Source organism: Heptranchias perlo, chromosome 15, assembly GCF_035084215.1.
Source record: "Heptranchias perlo isolate sHepPer1 chromosome 15, sHepPer1.hap1, whole genome shotgun sequence".
NCBI classification, from domain to species: Eukaryota; Metazoa; Chordata; class Chondrichthyes; order Hexanchiformes; family Hexanchidae; genus Heptranchias; species Heptranchias perlo.
Genome location: NC_090339.1, coordinates 14,454,324 through 14,471,911, shown reverse-complemented (window position 1 = coordinate 14,471,911; position 17,588 = coordinate 14,454,324). Strand labels below are relative to the sequence as shown.

General features: G+C 43.2%; 1 pseudogene; it reads left to right on the top strand.

The window, feature by feature from the left end:
• The first annotated feature begins 678 nt into the window (after positions 1-678).
• Positions 679-17,588, top strand: part of LOC137333194 (ralA-binding protein 1 pseudogene) — a 259,716-nt pseudogene continuing 242,806 nt past the window's right edge.

The window sequence follows — 17,588 nt, the reverse complement described above, 5'->3', positions numbered from 1 at the left end:
TAGAACAGAATAAGTCTGTGCATGAAGGTAAAGGTGATCTTGAAATTACAAAGCAGGAAGAGATTGAAAGAATTGAAGAGGATGTACAAATGATGGCAAAGGACAATGATAAAATAGCACAGGAGCAGATCCCTGCAGTCAAGATTGGGCAACAGATGGTTGAAGCCAAAAAGCCAGGGGAAGCTGTTGCTGAGAATATGGAAACTGAAATGACAGGGGCAGAATCTGAAGAGATCACTAAAACCCTTGAAAGAACTGATGAGGAGCAGAGAATGAAGGGGCAAGTAGTTGAAACATCGATTCCAGCAACTGAAATGATACAGCAAGAGCCAAGTATTGAAGGGCTATGCAAAGAAACAACTGGATCCACCATAGAAACAGAAATAGTTGTGATGACAAACTTGAAATCATGCAATCAGCGCAGCTTCAGGGAATCAAAGAAGTAACCCAAATTGAACTCAGACAAGAAACAGAGTTGGCTGAACCTCAACAGTGTAAAAACATTGAGGGCTGATCAGGCACAAAGAGGATGATGTGGAGTTAGCCAATGGAGCGACTAATAAACCCGTAATCAAGTTGGAGTCTCCTGAAGATTGGACCTCCACTAAAACTTCAATTGAAGGACTCAAAGAAGAACCAGCACCTCAGAGACCAGATAAGAATGAAACCCAGAGAAAGATGGAGAAAGATTCCTCTGGGCTAAGAGGAATAAAGCGCAAGGGTAAAGCCAGCAGGAGGGCCAGATGGACCAAAACGGAGGGGTATATGGCCTTCCAAGAGGACAGCTCAGGTGATGAAACAGAGACCCTATCAAGGATAAAAAGGCCAAAGGGTTCCCATGTCTTCAAAAAGCCTAGTTTCTCCAAGGAGAAAGGAAAAGACTTTAAAGTCAAAGAGAAGCCAATAGAAGAAAAGGACAAAGAGGAAAAACATAGAGGAAAAACACAAGGGGGAAGAAGTCCAAAGATATAACAACAACCGAGGTTGTTAAGCAGTAAAAAGAGAAAAAGAAACCTGCTCCGGACCAGGAAGCAGTTCAGGTGGATACTCCTTCTTACCTCAGGCCTATCTTTCATCCATTGGCTGAGGCTGCTGAGAGCACTCTGCTGTATGATGGGATCCAGCTGCCAGCAGTTTTTTGAGAGTGCATTGACTACATGGAGAATGATGGCATGAAATGTGAAGCCATTCATAGGGTATCAGGTACCAAATTGAAAGTTGATGAGCTGAAAGTTGTGTGTGATCATGAAGAGTCTCCCAATCTGAAGGATTACAATGCAAACACAGTGGCCAGCCTATTGAAACAATACCTCCGAGCTGCCTGAAAATGTTCTTACCAAGGAACTCATGATGTGGTTTGAGGATGGACATGGAAAAGGCACGGAGGACTTTAGCGACAGGAATTTCTGTTGAATTGCTTGCACAGAGACCTGCAAGTTGGCATAAAGGACTTCTCCAAAGAGGAGAGGTTGTGGGAGGTGCAGTGAATTTTAGCAGCACTAAATTGCAAATTACGTGAAGAAAAAAGACAGGAATATGAAACAAAGCTTGCCCAGGCTGTTATTGATAGTGTGTGTGCCTCTTGAAGAACTTACCAAGACTGTGGCCTTGTAAGCACTCCACAGCTGCAATACATGGTCCGCTGTTGGGACACCAAGGAGCAGCGTGGGACTGCAACTATAGAAGGATATTACCAGAAACTTTCCCAGACTTTTATTGCCCTGACTAAGCAGACACCTTTCCATCCAGAAGAAATAAGATCATTGAAGGTATCGGTGTACTAAATCTTCAGGAATTGGAGCCTCACCTCGAGATGAAGCTGCTGTTAAAGGTGCATAATAAGGGTTTTAGTGGCAAATTCAACTACCCCCTGTGGAGTAGAGTTTTAAAGGTTCAGCAGAAGCCACCTCGAGGCCTAGACATGAAGGCAATTAAACACAGCTGCTCATTTGATAGTGATACAGACAGAATCATAAACTATTATATTGACGAATCCAGATGTTTCCCCCTTCTGGATGGAGAGAAGATCACAACTTTAATTACTACATTTCTAAAGGAGCTTCTTATCAAGGCAGATTTGGACTTGCAGATAGCAGGGTGCAATGCAAATGGAGGCTCAACAGGATACATCGAAGAGGCGGTGGAGACACTAAGCAAGCAGCATACTGTTCCCCAGGGTGAAGGTGATGAGGAGACCCTGATTGGCTCAATGCTGTCGTTAGGCGCGGCTGGAAGCAGCATGGTGGCATATAGTGAGTGCAGGGCAAGCAGAATAAAGGAAAAGCTGGCCTCTGGGGACAAGGATGATGCCCAGAAACAGGCCAGAGAGTCTTGATGACTGAATGTCCACCGGAGTTATGAAACATAGGACTGGGCGCGAGAACATTTAAGAGATGTGCAAATGGAATGTCATCTGGACAGAAACTCCGGCTGATAAGGAAAGGAAAGCTCAGGGAATGTTAGAACCCAAAGACTCCCCTGGGAAAGAACTTGAGGGTCCCAGTCTCTCCGAAAGAGGCAAATGGATGGCCAGGGAGGTGGCAGTGTACAATGAGTCCAAACGATCAGAATCCCTTCTCGACATACACAACAAGAAGTTGAAGACGAGAGGGACAGACCCCAGGAGCAACGGGTGTTTGACCACGAACCAGATCTCCAGGTTCACCGGTTCGTTAAGTCCCAGAAGAAAGCCTTAATCAAGAAGTCCAAGGAGCTGAACACCAGACTTTTCACTTGGGAGTGTGGATGCCCTCTCGAATGTCGTACCTTATAACAGGAATCGCTCAAGCCCCTGGCTCTTTGCTGGTGGGGGGAATATGTAACAGAGTGAGAGCGGGACGATGTGTAAGCCATAGAATGTTGAGAGCTCTGTATCCGAGATAGGGATACAACTTTAAGAAGTTGTATGAAAGGCGGTACAGCTTGAAGAAATTGTCGACCTTAATTGCCTTTAACAAAGCACAGCCTGTAAGAATAAAAGGATGGGAAATGGCTCATTGGGAGTAATGAATTTGAAGAGGAAGGAACAGAGAGGGAGACTGGAAAGTAATGCCTAGTTCTGTCTTGTTCATTGCTGTAAGTAAAGACACACTGGGTGAATAAACCTCACTTGTTGTCAGATCTTATTTGTGTGTCTAATTGACCACTGGGTCCTGGGCCTGCATCAGCTTGTTAGAAAGACATATATTTAACACTGGGTTTCAAGCTCAAGCTTGAAAGCATTGATGAATATGTAATAGATTTCTGAGTACAGATCCCTTGAAGACAGCCTTGTTGAAGTCAATATTGTAGTCAGTATAATAGTAATCAAGTCAGATCCAGATTAATAAAAGTAAATCTATAGAAAACCATTGATATTCACAGCAGCTGAATGAAGCCAGTTACAACATCTTTGCAAAATTAGCAGTCCAATTAGTAATGTGAGTGGAGCAGAGATAACACTTCATACAATGAAAAAAGTAGATCTATTGGATCAATGATAATTGATGGATTGTATGTACTGAAGGAAAAAATGGTATTAAAAACAATTTTGCTGAAGTACACAGAGCTAAAGCAAACCCACTCTTGTCATGCAAGCAAAGAATAAGGAAGAAAGTTCATAATGTAGAAAAGCAGTCTGAGTGAAAATGATTTTTTTTTATAGACTAGATTCTGACAGGAGTTGATGCTGAATGGAGAAGTGACCTCCAGATGAATAGAAATGTTTGTTTTAAAGTAGACACAAGGGGGCCAATTTTAACTCCCTCTAACATGGTGGCAGCAGGCCGCAAATGATGTTGGGTTATCACCAACAGTCATTTCTAGGCTCGCATGCTGAAATGAGACATAGTATGTGCTTTTATTCTTCACTTCAAAATCTGTCAAAATACACATTCTGGCTTACAAATTCCTTGATTCCATTTTTTACATTTTCTCTACTCTACCCCTGCCTATTTAGTCACTGCCCCCTATAAATGTTCCTTGCCAAAGATTTAATAATTAGAATTGGATATAGAGATGAGTGTAACTGAAAATACTGCATGGTGCATAAAAGATATGCAAAGTGGGCAACAGGTGAAGTACTTACAGTTTTCATGGTGGAAGAATCTCTGGCAAATTCAATAATTACTCCTAACAGGAATAACAGATGTTTTGTGCCAGGTGTAGTGAAAAGGTAGGGCAAATGATTCACAATCTGACTGCATTTTACTCACCAACACTGTACAATGTTCTGTACTTCTGAACATTATGCTCCTGTACAAATTTTGTCCAGGTGAATCTCCAGCTGAGGCAAATGCTAAAGTTGCCAGGACTGATAATACTAGAATACATGATTTCTCAGACGAGTAACCATTACTGTGTGGGTACCAAAACCAGGCACCTTAATGAGCTGTCCTATTCAATTGAAAGTAGTTACAGTTGCAGGAAGTAGAAATTTCTACAAACAGAACAAGATGATTGATCTAAATTAGCCACAAATGGGAATTGAAAGGGGTGGTGGGCCAAGCAGTGGAATGAACCCAAAATCTGGGGTTGTGTGTATGGCCAGGAGAAATTAGTTGATCGCTAACAGGAAATCTACTCTGCTCCATTCCTCATTCAGTTTGGGTCTTGTGCCTCATTCTACCCCACTCCAATGCCCATGTCACACACCTGCTCTGCTCCCTGTCCTATGTCTTATTCCTAGTCCAACTGCTCTACTTTCCTCTCGATGCTCCATTCCCTGCCCATACCTCCATTCTCCATGAGTGACACTAGGGGAGATCTACTGGTGTGCAATAAACAGGAAATGCACAGCAGGTCAGTCAGCATCTGAAAGAGAAAAGTAGGCTGATGTTTCAGATGGGATCCTTCTTAACCTAACACCAAGAGCCCACTTTAATGACAAGGGCCTGCAGATTATTATGGATGACATGAGGAATGGCAAAATGTTTTCTTCAGGGCAGAAAGGCAACACACCAATAAACATAGTGTGCATGGATCACTGGAGGTGATTGCACAGGGTGTGATTGCAGTGTCTCCCACATGGAACAACATATGGATGAAGGTCTCTAATTTGAAGAAAAATGTAAGGTAAACAACAAGGTTGGCTGACAATTGCAATACATTGCTATGTACATGTATCCAAGGATGTTGCAGGTGTCAGATATGTTTACCTGAATAGTTTTACAAAAGAGGGCTGTGAACTTTCATTCATCCAGTAACAGCTGAATGTTTGTTTAGTGGAGAAAGAGAAATAATGAGGATACTTCAGAAATAGTAATACAGGCCATAAAGAAGAAAACATGGAAAGTAGAAGGTGTGAAAGATTGATGACTATAATTACACACCATAGAACTAACAGTATCAAAGTAGTTACTCTGCTTTTTGAAGCCTAGTTATCTAGGCATTGACTTTTTTAAAATATTGTGCAGCAGCCTTCCTTTTCAATCTCCGACAACTTCTCATGCAATGCATACTATTATTTTCTTTGCAGAAGAAGACAATTTTCAACAGGAAAAAGCATCTGGGGACTGGTGATAGGGCTCCACAGATAAAATCCCTTAACTGCTACAAGGACATCATGGACATTATTGGTTGGGAGACTGGGCAGGGCCTGGGGGGTGCTGAAGTTTGTGGAGACAACAATGCTCCTAGTTTGTATAATAAAAGCCATGTTCATTAACTGCGTCGATGATTTTGGCATTTGTCAGGATAAAAGCACCGTGCGTAACATTATCTATATGCTCATCATGTGCCATCTGTTCTTTCACAGAAAGGCTACACGCCAAGGAGGAGGAATCTAGTCTTGTGGTACAGGAAGTGCAGAAGTGCATACTATCACCCACACCATTTGGAACACAGCCACACAAATATAGATGCTTTGAAGAGTATTAGTGATCTTGGAGAGGTAACAAAGGGTGGTTCACTCACCAGGTTCAGAGGTAGCAGCTGAAGATCTGGCTACTGACCATTGAGTTACTTTCTGCTTCCGACTTTGCAGACCCAGGCAGAAATGGGGAGAAAAGGAGCAAAAGTGGCATTTATATAATGCTTATCGCATCTCCCAGAAACATCTCAAAGCCCAGTGACTTTGGGTTACTTTGAAGTTCAGTGACCCTGTGTGCAAATGGCTGCCACATACAGATGCCACAAGTTGATGAAAGACCAGTTATTCTGTTTTTCTGGTATTGGTTAGTAAAGAAAAATTGTTCAGGGCATCAAGAGAACGCACTGCTCTTCAAGAAGTGCCATGATAACTTTGATCTTCACCCGACTCATCGAAACAGGGAAGCACAGCATCAGTTTAATATCTTATCCAAAGAATAGGAGTACCACCAACTGAGGCAAAGGCTTCAGAAGGACACTTTATTAATTGATTTTTTTTTTATTATTCATTCATGGGATGTGGGTGTCGCTGGCAAGGTCAGCATTTATTGCCCGTCTCTAATTGCCCTTGAGAAGGTGGTGGTGAGCTGCCTTCGTGAACCGCTGCAGTTTGTGTGGTGAAGGTTCTCCCACTGTGCTGTTAGGTAGGGAGTTCCAGGATTTTGACCCAGCAACGATGAAGAAACGGTGATCTATTTCAAGGTCGGGATGGTGTGTGACTTGGAGGGGAACGTGCAGGTAGTGTTGTTCCCATGTGCCTGCGGTCCTTGCCTTCCTAGGTGGTAGAGGTCGTGGGTTTGGGAGGTGCTGTCGAAGAAGCCTTGGTGAGTTGCTGCAGTGCATCCTGTGGATGGTACACACTGCAGCCATGGTGCGCTGGTGGTGGATGGGGTGCCAGTCAAGCAGACTGCTTTGTCCTGGATGGTGTCAAGCTTCTTGAGTGTTGTTGAAGCTGCAGTCATCCAAGCAAGTGGAGAGTATTCCATCACACTCCTGACTTGTGCCTTGTAGATGGTGGAAAGGCTTTGGGGAGTCAGGAAGTGAGTAACTCATCACAGAATACCCAGCCTCTGACCTGCTCTTGTAGCCACAGTATTTATATGACTGGTCCAATTAAGTTTCTGGTCAATGGAGGGGATTCAGCGATGGTAATGCCGTTGAATGTCAAGTGGAGGTGGTTAGACTCTCTCTTGTTGGAGATGGTCATTGACTGGCGCGAATGTTACTTGCCACTTATCAGCCCAAGCCTGCATGTTATTCAGGCTGAATACGGGCACAGACTGCTTCATTATCGGAGGGGTTTTGAATGGAACTGAACACTGTGCAATCATCAGCAAAAATCCCCACTTCTGACCTTGTGATGGAGGGAAGGTCATTGATGAAGCAGCTGAAGATAGTTGGGTCTAGGACACGGCCCTGAGGAACTCCTGCAGTGATGTCCTGGGGCTGAGATGATTTGCCTCTAACAACCACTACCATCTTCCTTTGTGCCAGGTATGACTCCAGCCAATGGAGAGTTTTCCCCCTGATTCCCATTGACTTCAATTTTACAAGGGCTCCTTGGTGCTACACTCGGTCTGATGTCAAGGGCAGTCACTCTCGCCTCACCTCTGGCATTCAGCTTTTTTTGTCCACGTTTGGATCAAGACTGTAATGAGGTCTGGAGCTGAGTGGTCCTAGCGGGACTCAAACTGAGCATTGGTGAGCAGGTTATTGGTGAGTAAGTGCTGCTTGATAGCACTGTCGACAACACCTTCCATCACTTTGCTGATGATTGAGAGTAGATTGATGGGGCAGTAATTGGCTGGATTGGATTTCTCCTGCTTTTTGTGGACAGGATATACCTGGGCAATTGGAATGGATGAACCAGTCACTTGTTTCATTGCAGAACTCACGTAAGCTAGTCTGAGTGGTGTAATTCTACCATCCAGCTCTGCACGGTCATGAAGCAATCATTCTCTGCTCTTCAGGTTGTAATCAAGCAACATCAGTGGCATTTTTCAGTTGAGGTCTCAGACAGGGACCCTACTTGGAGCATCTGTTAGGAGATCTGTCACTGATGTTGAGACACTATAGTCTAAAACCCTAAATGTATCAAAGGCCAACCTTAAGACATTTGGAAACACCACTGGGACAACCATCAGGGAGGGATGCAGTCATATCCTAGCAAAGCAACAGTCTGCGCTAACAGAGATCACCTTCAGGCATTGATTGCCAATCGAGGAGGGTGTGACACAGCATAGGGTCAGGTAGATATCCAATAAATAACCGCAGAGTCAACAAAATGCATGCAGGCTCTCACAACCAAAATAATACAGCAGAGATACAAGCAGGCTCTCAGAAGACAACGCAGGCAACCGTTGAGGAAATCACTACTTCTTCAATAAGCAATTACTTCTTAGTAATGAGGAAGAGTATGCCATACGACTCCATGAATCACAAGGGATTACACAGTGGCACATCACGTTTAACACATTCCGCACGTGCACTTTATACAACTGAAAGCTGTTAAGGCTCGTTCAAATTGAAAATTTCAAAACAGAGATTGATAGATTTTTGTTAGGCAAGGATATTAAGACATTAGGAACCAAGGCAGGTAGATGGAGTTAAGCTACAGATCAGCTATGATCTAATTATAATGGCGGAACAGGCTCAAGGTGCTGAATGGCCTCCTCCTGTTCCAACAGAAGAAAATGCTTAACTCTGACGTCATTTTTTTTTCTTAACTCCAAAAATCATAGAACAATAGATTATTTGAAGGTAAAAATGTATTCAGTGTTCTGAATTTCACTCTCCTGATTGTTGTAAATGCCTGGTGCAGGCCTCAAGGGAAAAGATCCTTGATCTTCAGGACTAGTTGTTTTGCTGCAGGTGGTTCCATTCATCATCTAGTGGTCAGACTTGTTGCTGCTCCTCTTTTGTAAGAACCAAGTTCTTCTTTCAGTTGCAATATTGCAAACACGCTACAATGGTTTTGCTCAAAACCTCGGTGCTGAACTTTGTGGAGATGCCTGACAAAATAAGTTATCTGTTCCCTTAAATGCAAGGTCTGAGCATTAATATGGAGAACAATTATTAAAGCATATCTGTAATTTCAAGGGGAGAAACGAGCAATGGAGATGCCAGGACTAACACTAAAAAATAGTATTAAATTGTATGCAGGACTCTAATACAGAAGACATTAGATTACTTAAGCATTAAGAATTGAACAATTACAAATATACCAAATGGTTGTCTGACAGATAAGACTTAATAGATCTGTGGCTTTGCATTCAGTTATAATACTTACATTTATACAGCACTGAAATGTATCAAAGCGTCTCACACACAATGAATTATTTTTGAAATGCAGAAAACTGCTCCAATTGACAAATGGCAGCTTGAATACTTATTTTTTCATTTGTTTTATGGAACTTCTACTCCAGCCATTTGTCTTGCTGAGTGTTAGATTGTAATGTGCAAGTTATGCACAATAATGATGAGTTTAATCAGACTGATTCTTGAAACATGGCTGATATTAAATTGATTTGAAAGTATTACCAGTCTTTCAAAAGATGGTGAGGGTGGGTTGTGAGAAATTCTGCAATCTCATCATCACAAAGTTGTATTGGGGGGTTTGGTGAACCACCAAGGGGTTTTCCTGGCGCTGGTAGTGCTCCTTCTGGTCCAGGTGCAACATCTGGACCAACAATTGAGGTTGTTGATTGAAGAAGTGCACAGCATGAGTTTGTTTTTTAAAATTAAGATTGCACTCACCTACATAATAATTAATAGGCTCAGGGAGCTTGGTCTTTTTACACTAGAAGAATGTAGACTTCAAGGAGACTTAATTGAAATATTTAAAATGAGGAAGGGACTAGACTGTGGATATGTGCATAAATTATTTGGATTAGATAGGTTAGGGAGATCAAGGGGACATGCGTACAAACTACCTATGCAGAGAATCATAGAAAATTTATGGAACAGAAGGAGTGTGGGAGCACAGAGTAGCAGCTATCGACGGAGTCTGGTTTCGACAGAGTCTATAATTGGGAATTTGGTGAGTGAGGGGTGAGGTGCATTTGATTAGTCAGCAGAGCAGAGAGGAGTGTACCGAGAGCGGGTCACAGCAACAACAAAACAAAACTGCAGTGTGCCATCACAGGTAAGGCAGGTAGGTGGTTGGTGGTGAGTATCTCTTCTATTTTCTTCTTTCTTAAGACTGTGTGCTAAGTAACGTATAGCATAAAACTAAATTAAAAAAAAACTAAACTTAATTTAATAAATTAAACCAGGCCAGTACTTGGTTCAACCTAAATAATTTGATTGGCATTGTAGTAATTTAATTAAATAAATAAAATAGTTATGACAGGGCAAGAGATGTGTTGCCGCTGCAATATGTGGGAGCTACTGGGCAGTTTTGTCCAGGGCGACTACATCTGCGGTAAGTGTCTGCAGCTCAAGGAACTTCGGCTCCGAGTTGAGGAGCTGGAATCCAAGATGCAGACATTACGATGCATCAGGGAGGGAGAAAGTTGCCCTGAACACTTTGATCCAGGAGACAGTCATGCCCCTTTAAACTAAATACTGTAGAATTGGCACGTGGTCAGGGACAGGAGGGTGTGACTGAGTGAGGCAGGTACGGGGATCCAGGAGGCAGCATTGAAGGAGCCTCATCCTCTGCACTTGTCCAATAGATACGAGGTTCTTGCTGCCCTTGTGGATGAGTGCAGGGAGGGTGAGCAAACTAACCACAGCACCGTGGTTCAGGGGACCATTCAAGTTGGGGGAGTAAAAAGGAATGTGGTTGTAGTAGACAACAGTATAGTTAGAGGGATAGACACTGTTCTCTGCAGCCAAGAGTGAGTCCCGAAGGCTGTGTTGCCTACCCGGTGCCAGGGTTAAGGACATCTTCTCGGGCTGGAGAGAAACTTGGATTGGGACGGGGAGGATCCACTTGTCGTGGTCCATGTAGGTACCAACGACATACGTAGGACTAAAAGAGGTTCTGCTGAGGGAGTTTGAGCAGCTAGGGACTAAATTAAAAAGCAGAACCCCAAAGGTGATAATCTCAGGATTATTACCTGAGCCACGAGCAAATTGGCAGAGTAAATCAGATCAGAGATGGCTGCGTGGCTCAAAGATTGGTGTGAGAGAAGTGGGTTTCGATTCATGGGGCACTGGCACCAGTACTGGGGAAAGAGGGAGCTGTTCCGTTGGGACGGGCTTCACCTGAACCATGCTGGGACGAGTGTTCTGGCAAACCAAATAACTAGGGTGGTAGAGAAGGCTTTAAACTAAATAGAGGGGGGAGGCCCTAAACTGGGGCAAAGTTTAGATTGATAGAGAAAAGACAAGGATGTAGTACAAGAAAGCGATGGGGGTAATGAATGGTGTGTTAGGAAGGGACAGAGCGTACAAACATAAGAGTGCACTAGCAACTCGGGCCGGGGTAGGAAAGAATGGTAAAAAGACAAAATTAAAGGATCTTTATCTGAATGCGCACAGCAATCGTAATAAGATAGATGAATTGACGGCACAAATAGAAACAAATGGGTATGATCTCGTGGCCATTACAGAGACGTGGTTGCAAGGTGACCAAGGTTGGGAGCTAAATATTCTGGGTTATTTAACATTTAGGAAGGATAGGAAAAAAGGTAAAGGTGGTGGGGTAGCTCTGTTAATAAAGGATGAAATTGGTATAATAGTGAGAAATGATCTTGGCTCAGAAGATCAAGATGTCGAATCAATTTGGGTGGAGGTAAGAAATGGCAAGGGAAAGAAATAATTGGTGGGAGTAGTATGGAGGCCTCCAAACAGTAGCTGCACTGTAGGGCAAAATATGAATCAGGAAATAAGGGGGGCTTGTAAAAAAGGTAATGCAACAATCATGGGCGATTTTAACTTTCACATAGATTGGACAATCAAATTGGCAAAAATAGCCCTGAGGAGGAGTTCATAGAGTGTATTAGGGACTGTTTCTTAGGCCAATATGTTGGGGAACCAACCAGGGAACAGGCCATTTTGGATCTGGTAATGGGTAACGATCTCAAAGTAAAGTAAAGGATCCCTTGGGAAGCAGTGATCATAACTGGATGTGAATTTCTATCATGTTTGAGAGCAAGGATCTTGTGTCTGAAACTATTGTATTAAACTTAAATAAGGGCAATTATAAAGGAAAGAGGGCAGAATTGGCTAAAGTGGACTGGGTAAACAGATTAGATGATATGATGGTGGATAAGCAGTGGCAAACATTTAAAAAGATATTTTATGACTTGCAACAAAAATATATCCCTGTGAGGAGGAAAGATTCCACAAAAAGGGTAAACCAACCATGGCTAACTAAGGAAGTCAAGGATGGTATCAGGTTAAAAGAAAAAGCATACAACATGGCAAAGATTACTGGTAAGCCTGAAGATTGGGAAAACTTTAAAAACAAGCAAAGGATCACTAAAAGAATAATGAGGGAGAAAATAAATTGAGTAAACTAGCAAGAAATATAAAAACTGACAGTAAAATCTTCTCCAAGTATATAAAAAGGAAGAGGGTAGCTAAAGTAAACATTGGTCCCTTAGAGGATGAGACTGGGGAAATAATAATGGAAAACAAGGAAATGGCAGAGGAATTGAACAGATATTTTGTATCTATCTTCACAGTAGAAGACACTAATAACATACCAATAATAGTAGAAAATCAAGGGGCAAAGGGGAAGGAGGAACTAAAAACTATCACTAGAGAAAAAGTACTAGGAAAGCTAATGGGCCTAAAGTCTGACAAGTTCCCTGGACCTGTTGGCTTGCATCCGAGGGTCTTTAAAGGAAGTGGCTACAGAGATAGTGAATGCATTGGTTTAATCTTCCACTAAATTCTGGAAAGGTCCCAGCGGATTGGAAAACCGCAAACGTACACCCCTATTCAAGAAGGGAGTGAGACAGAAAGCAGGCAACTATAGACCAGTTAGCCTAACATCTGTCAATAGGAAAATGCTAGAATCCATTATTAAGGAAGTAGTAGCAGGACATTTGGAGACTCATAATACAATCAAGGAGAGTCAACATGGTTTTATGAAGGGGAAATCATGTCTGACAAATTTATTAGACTTCTTTTGAGGAAGTAATGGGCAGGGTGGATAAAGGGGAACCAATGGATGCAGTATATTTGGATTTCCAAAAGGCATTCAATAAGGTTCCCCATAAAAGATTACTGCACAAGATAAGAGCTCATGGTGTTGGGGGTAATATACTGGCATGGATAGAGGATTGGCTAACTAACAGAAAACAAAAAGTCGGGATAAAAGGGCCATTTTCAAAATGGCAATCTGTAACTAGTGGGGTGCTGCAGGGATCAGTGCTTGGGCCTCAACTATTTACAATATATATCAATGACTTGGATGAAGGAACAGTGTCTTGTGGCCAAATTTGCTGATACAAAGATAGGTGGAAAAGCAAGTTGTGATGAGGACACAGTGTCTGCGAAGGGATATTGACAGGTTAAGCAAATGGGCAAAAATTTGGCAGATGGAATATAATGTGGGAAAATGTGAAGTCATCCACTTTGAGGGGAAAAATAAAAAAGCAAAATATTATTTGAATGGAGAAATACTACAAAATGCTGTGGTACAGAGGGATCCGAGTGTCCTCGTACATGAAACACAAAAAGTCAACATACAGGTGCTGCGGGTAATCCAGGAGGCAAACGGAATGTTGGCCTTTATTTCTAGCGGGATGGAGCATAAAAGCAGGGAAGTCGTGCTACAATTGTACAGGGTGCTGGTGAGACCACACCTGGAGCACTGCGTACAGTTCTGGTGCCCTTATTTAAGGAAGAACATACTTGCATTGGAGGCAGTTCAGAGAAGGTTCACTAGGTTGATTCTGGGTATGGAAGGGTTGTCTTATGAGGAAAGATTGAACAGGTTGGGTCTATACTCATTGGAGTTTAAAAGAATGTGAGGAGATCTTATTGAAACATACAAGATTCTGAGAGGACTCGATAGGGTAGATGCTGAGAGGATGTTACTCCTCATGGGGGAATCTAAAACTAGGGGACATAGTCTCAGAATAAGGGGTCACCCATTTAAGATGGAAATGAGGTGGAATTTCTTCTGAGGGTCGTGAATCTTTGGAATTCTTTAACCCAAAAAGCTGTGGCGGCTGAGTCATTGAATAGATTCAAGGCTGAGTTAGACAAATGTTTGATCAGCAAGGGAGTCAAAGGATATGGGGAAAGGGCAGGAATGTGGAGTTGAGATAAAAATCAGATCAGCCATGATTTCATTAAATGGGGGAGCAGGCTCGAGGGGCCGAATGGCCTATTCCTGCTCCTATCTCTTATGGGTCAATTGAAATTTTCAAAACAAAGTTTGATACATTTTTGTTAGTCAAGGGCATTAAGGGATAGTGGGCCGTGTAGCGCCCGTTGTTTCGGCACTGCACGGCCTCTCTGACATGCAGGATGGAGTCTTAGATGTGCACGCACGTTTCCTACATGACGTGCGCCAGGCGCCATCTTGCTATGGGAGTTAATGCAGGTGCCGATAACGAACACTGGAATCATCTAAAGTAGGGAGGAAATGGCTTCATTCAGTGTGCAACACTGATTTAAAGTGATGGACACCATTTTGGGACTTAACGCTCAACTCAACGCACAGCCTTAACCCTGACCATTTGAACGTGTCTTCGAGTGCCTGGAGGACCCCCCCACCAGTGCTATTTAAAGGGACCATGCAGGATTTACAAGTTAGTGGCTGGATTATTGTTTCTTGCTGCTGAGATATTGGTAACTGTTTTTGGAGGTCTTCTAGACATCAATACTAGGTTGTGGGGACATAGCCTAACATTTAGAGCCAGGATGAGCAGGAGTGAAGTTAGGAAATGCTTCTATATGCAAAGGGTGGGAGACATTTGGAATGCTTTTCTGCAGATGGCAGTTGATGTTAGCTCACTTGTGAATGTTAAATCGGAGATTGATAGATTTCTGTGAACCAAGGGTATTAAGGCATATGGGGCTAAGACGGGTATATGGAGTTAGGTCACAGGTCCACCATGATCTTATTGAATGGTAGAACAGGCTCGAGGGGCTAAATGCCACGGCCACTTGCTGCCTCTTGATATGCTCCACCTTCTCCTGCAGAAAGTGGGACATGTGTCTGGATGATGTGCCTGTTTTGGTTGAATAGCTGCCAGTATGTGTGGCCTGTGAGTTGTGGGTGGGCAGCTTGAAACCGTCTTAATGTGTAAGGGTGAGAGGAAGCATCTGATTGGAAGAGTTGAGTACTGATGGAAAGAGTTTATTGGTATGTGGATGATGGGGGGTGTAGCGCGTGGTGCAGTTGGTAGGAGATGCCACTTGACAGTTGACCTCACTCACCTTGATCACTCATGTCAAAGCATTGAACTTCTTCCTGCACTGCATCCATGTTCGTGATGCTGTGCACCTGCTATTCACTTTGTCCCCTGCTGCCTCCCACTGTCTTGAGTATATGTCTGGAGGTGAATCAAATGAAATAGGTCCTCCCTATCCACTCTATCTAGGCCCCTCATAATTTTGTACACATCAATCAAATCACCCCTCAGCCTCCTCTGTCCCAAGGAAAACAACCCCAGCCTATCCAATCTGTCATCATAGCTAAAATTCTCCAGTCCTGGCAACATCCTTGTAAATCTCCTCTGTACCCTCTCTAGTGCAATTACATCTTTCCTGTAATGTGGTGACCAGAACTGTACACAGTACTCAAGCTGTGGACTAACTAGTGTTTTATACAGTTCCAGCATAACATCCCTGATTTTATAATCTATGCCTTGGCTAATAAAGGAAAGCATTCCATATGCCTTCTTAACCACCTTATCTACCTGTCCTGCTATCTTCAGGGATCTGTGGACATGCAATCCAAGGTCCCTCACTTCCTCTACACCTCTCAGTATCCTCCCATTTATTGTGTATTCCCTTGCCTTGTTTGCTCTCCCCAAATGCATTACCTCACACTTCTCCAGATTGAATTCCATTTGCCACTTTTCTGCCCATCTGACCAGTCCATTGATATCTTCCTGCAGTCTACAGCTTTCCTCCTCACTATCAACCACACGGCCTATCTTTGTGTCATGTGCAAATTTCTTAATCATGCCTTCTATGTTTAAGTCCAAATCATTAATGTATACCACAAAAAGCAAAGGACCTAGTACCAAGTCCTACGGCACCCCACTGGAAACAGCCTTCCAGTTGCAAAAACACCCATCGACCATTACCCTTTGCATCCTGCCACTGAGCCAATTTTGGATCCAATTTGCCACATTCCCTTGGATCCCATGGGCCTTTACTTTTTTGACCAATCTGCCATGTGGGACCTTGTCAAAAGCCTTGCTTAAATCCATGTAGACTACACCAATTGCGTTACCCTCATCAATCCTCCTTGTCACCTCCTCTCAAAATTCGATCAAGTTAGTCAGACACGACCTCCCATTAACAAATCCGTATTGACTGTCCTTGATTAGTCTGTGCCCTTCTAAGTGACAGTTTATCCTGTCCCTCAGAATTGATTCCAATTGTTTGCCCACCACCGAGGTTAGACTGACTGGCCTGTAATTACTCAGTCTATCCTTCGCTCCTGTTTTTAAACAATGGTACAATGTTAGCAGTCCTCCAATCCTCTGGCACTACACCTGTATCCAGTGAAGTTTGGAAAATGATTGTTAAAGCCTCTGCTATTTCCTCCCTGGTTTCCTTTAACAGCTTGGGATACATTTTATCCGGCCCCGGTGATTTACATTTTACATTTCCAAAAGGGTCATGACTTTTGGAGTAGATTGCCAGCTCATGCACTGAGTGCAGATTTGCTGCCAGCGCTCAAAAGGGAACTAGACAAGTTCCTGGAAGATGTTGGGTAACGTACTTTGTGGCCACAGTTGTTTCCTGGAACTCATTTTTGATCACTTTCGGTGGTGACCTCCCTGACCATTGCCTGAGGTTGAACCAGACAGTTTGCAACCATGGCGTCCTATTTGACCCTGAGATGAGCTTCTGACCACATATCCGCTCCATCACCAAGATCGCATATTTCCACCTCTGTAACATCGCATGTCTCCGCCCCTGCCTCAGATCATCTGCTGCTGAAACCCTCATCCATTGTCCTCATCCTTGTTTTCCAATCCCTCCATGGCCTTGCCCCTCCCTATCTCTGTAACCTCCTCCAGCCCAACAACTCTGAGATCTCTGTGCTCCTCCAATTCTGGCCTCTTGCGCATCTCCAATTTTAATTGCTCTACCATTGGCAGCCGTACCTGCAGTGCCTTGGCCCTAAGCTCTGGAATTCCCTCCCTAAACCTTTCCGCCTCTCTACATCTCTCTCTTCCTTTAAAACACTCCTTAAAACCTACCTCTTTGACCAAGCTTTTGGTCACCTGTCCTAATCTCCTTATGTGGCTGTGTCAAATTTTATTTGATAATGATCCTGTGAAGCGCCTTAGGACGTTTTAAAGGCACTATGCAAATGCGAGTTGTTGTTGTAAAGTTATTTTCCAGAGTTCCTTTTTCCTCGAATTGCCTTAGGTACTTTATAAAATCTTTTTTTGCCCCTCCAAGGGAGAATACTTGGCTGCTGGTGGATGGGAGTATTGGGAGTCATGTTGCCTAGTTGCAACATGGCTGAATGGGATAGACTCTGTGAAATTATCCAATTTGTAGGAAGAATAGAAAAGCAGAATATTTTTTAAAAGGTGAGAGACTCAGATATGTTGGTAGTCAGAGGGATTTGGGTGTCCTTGCAC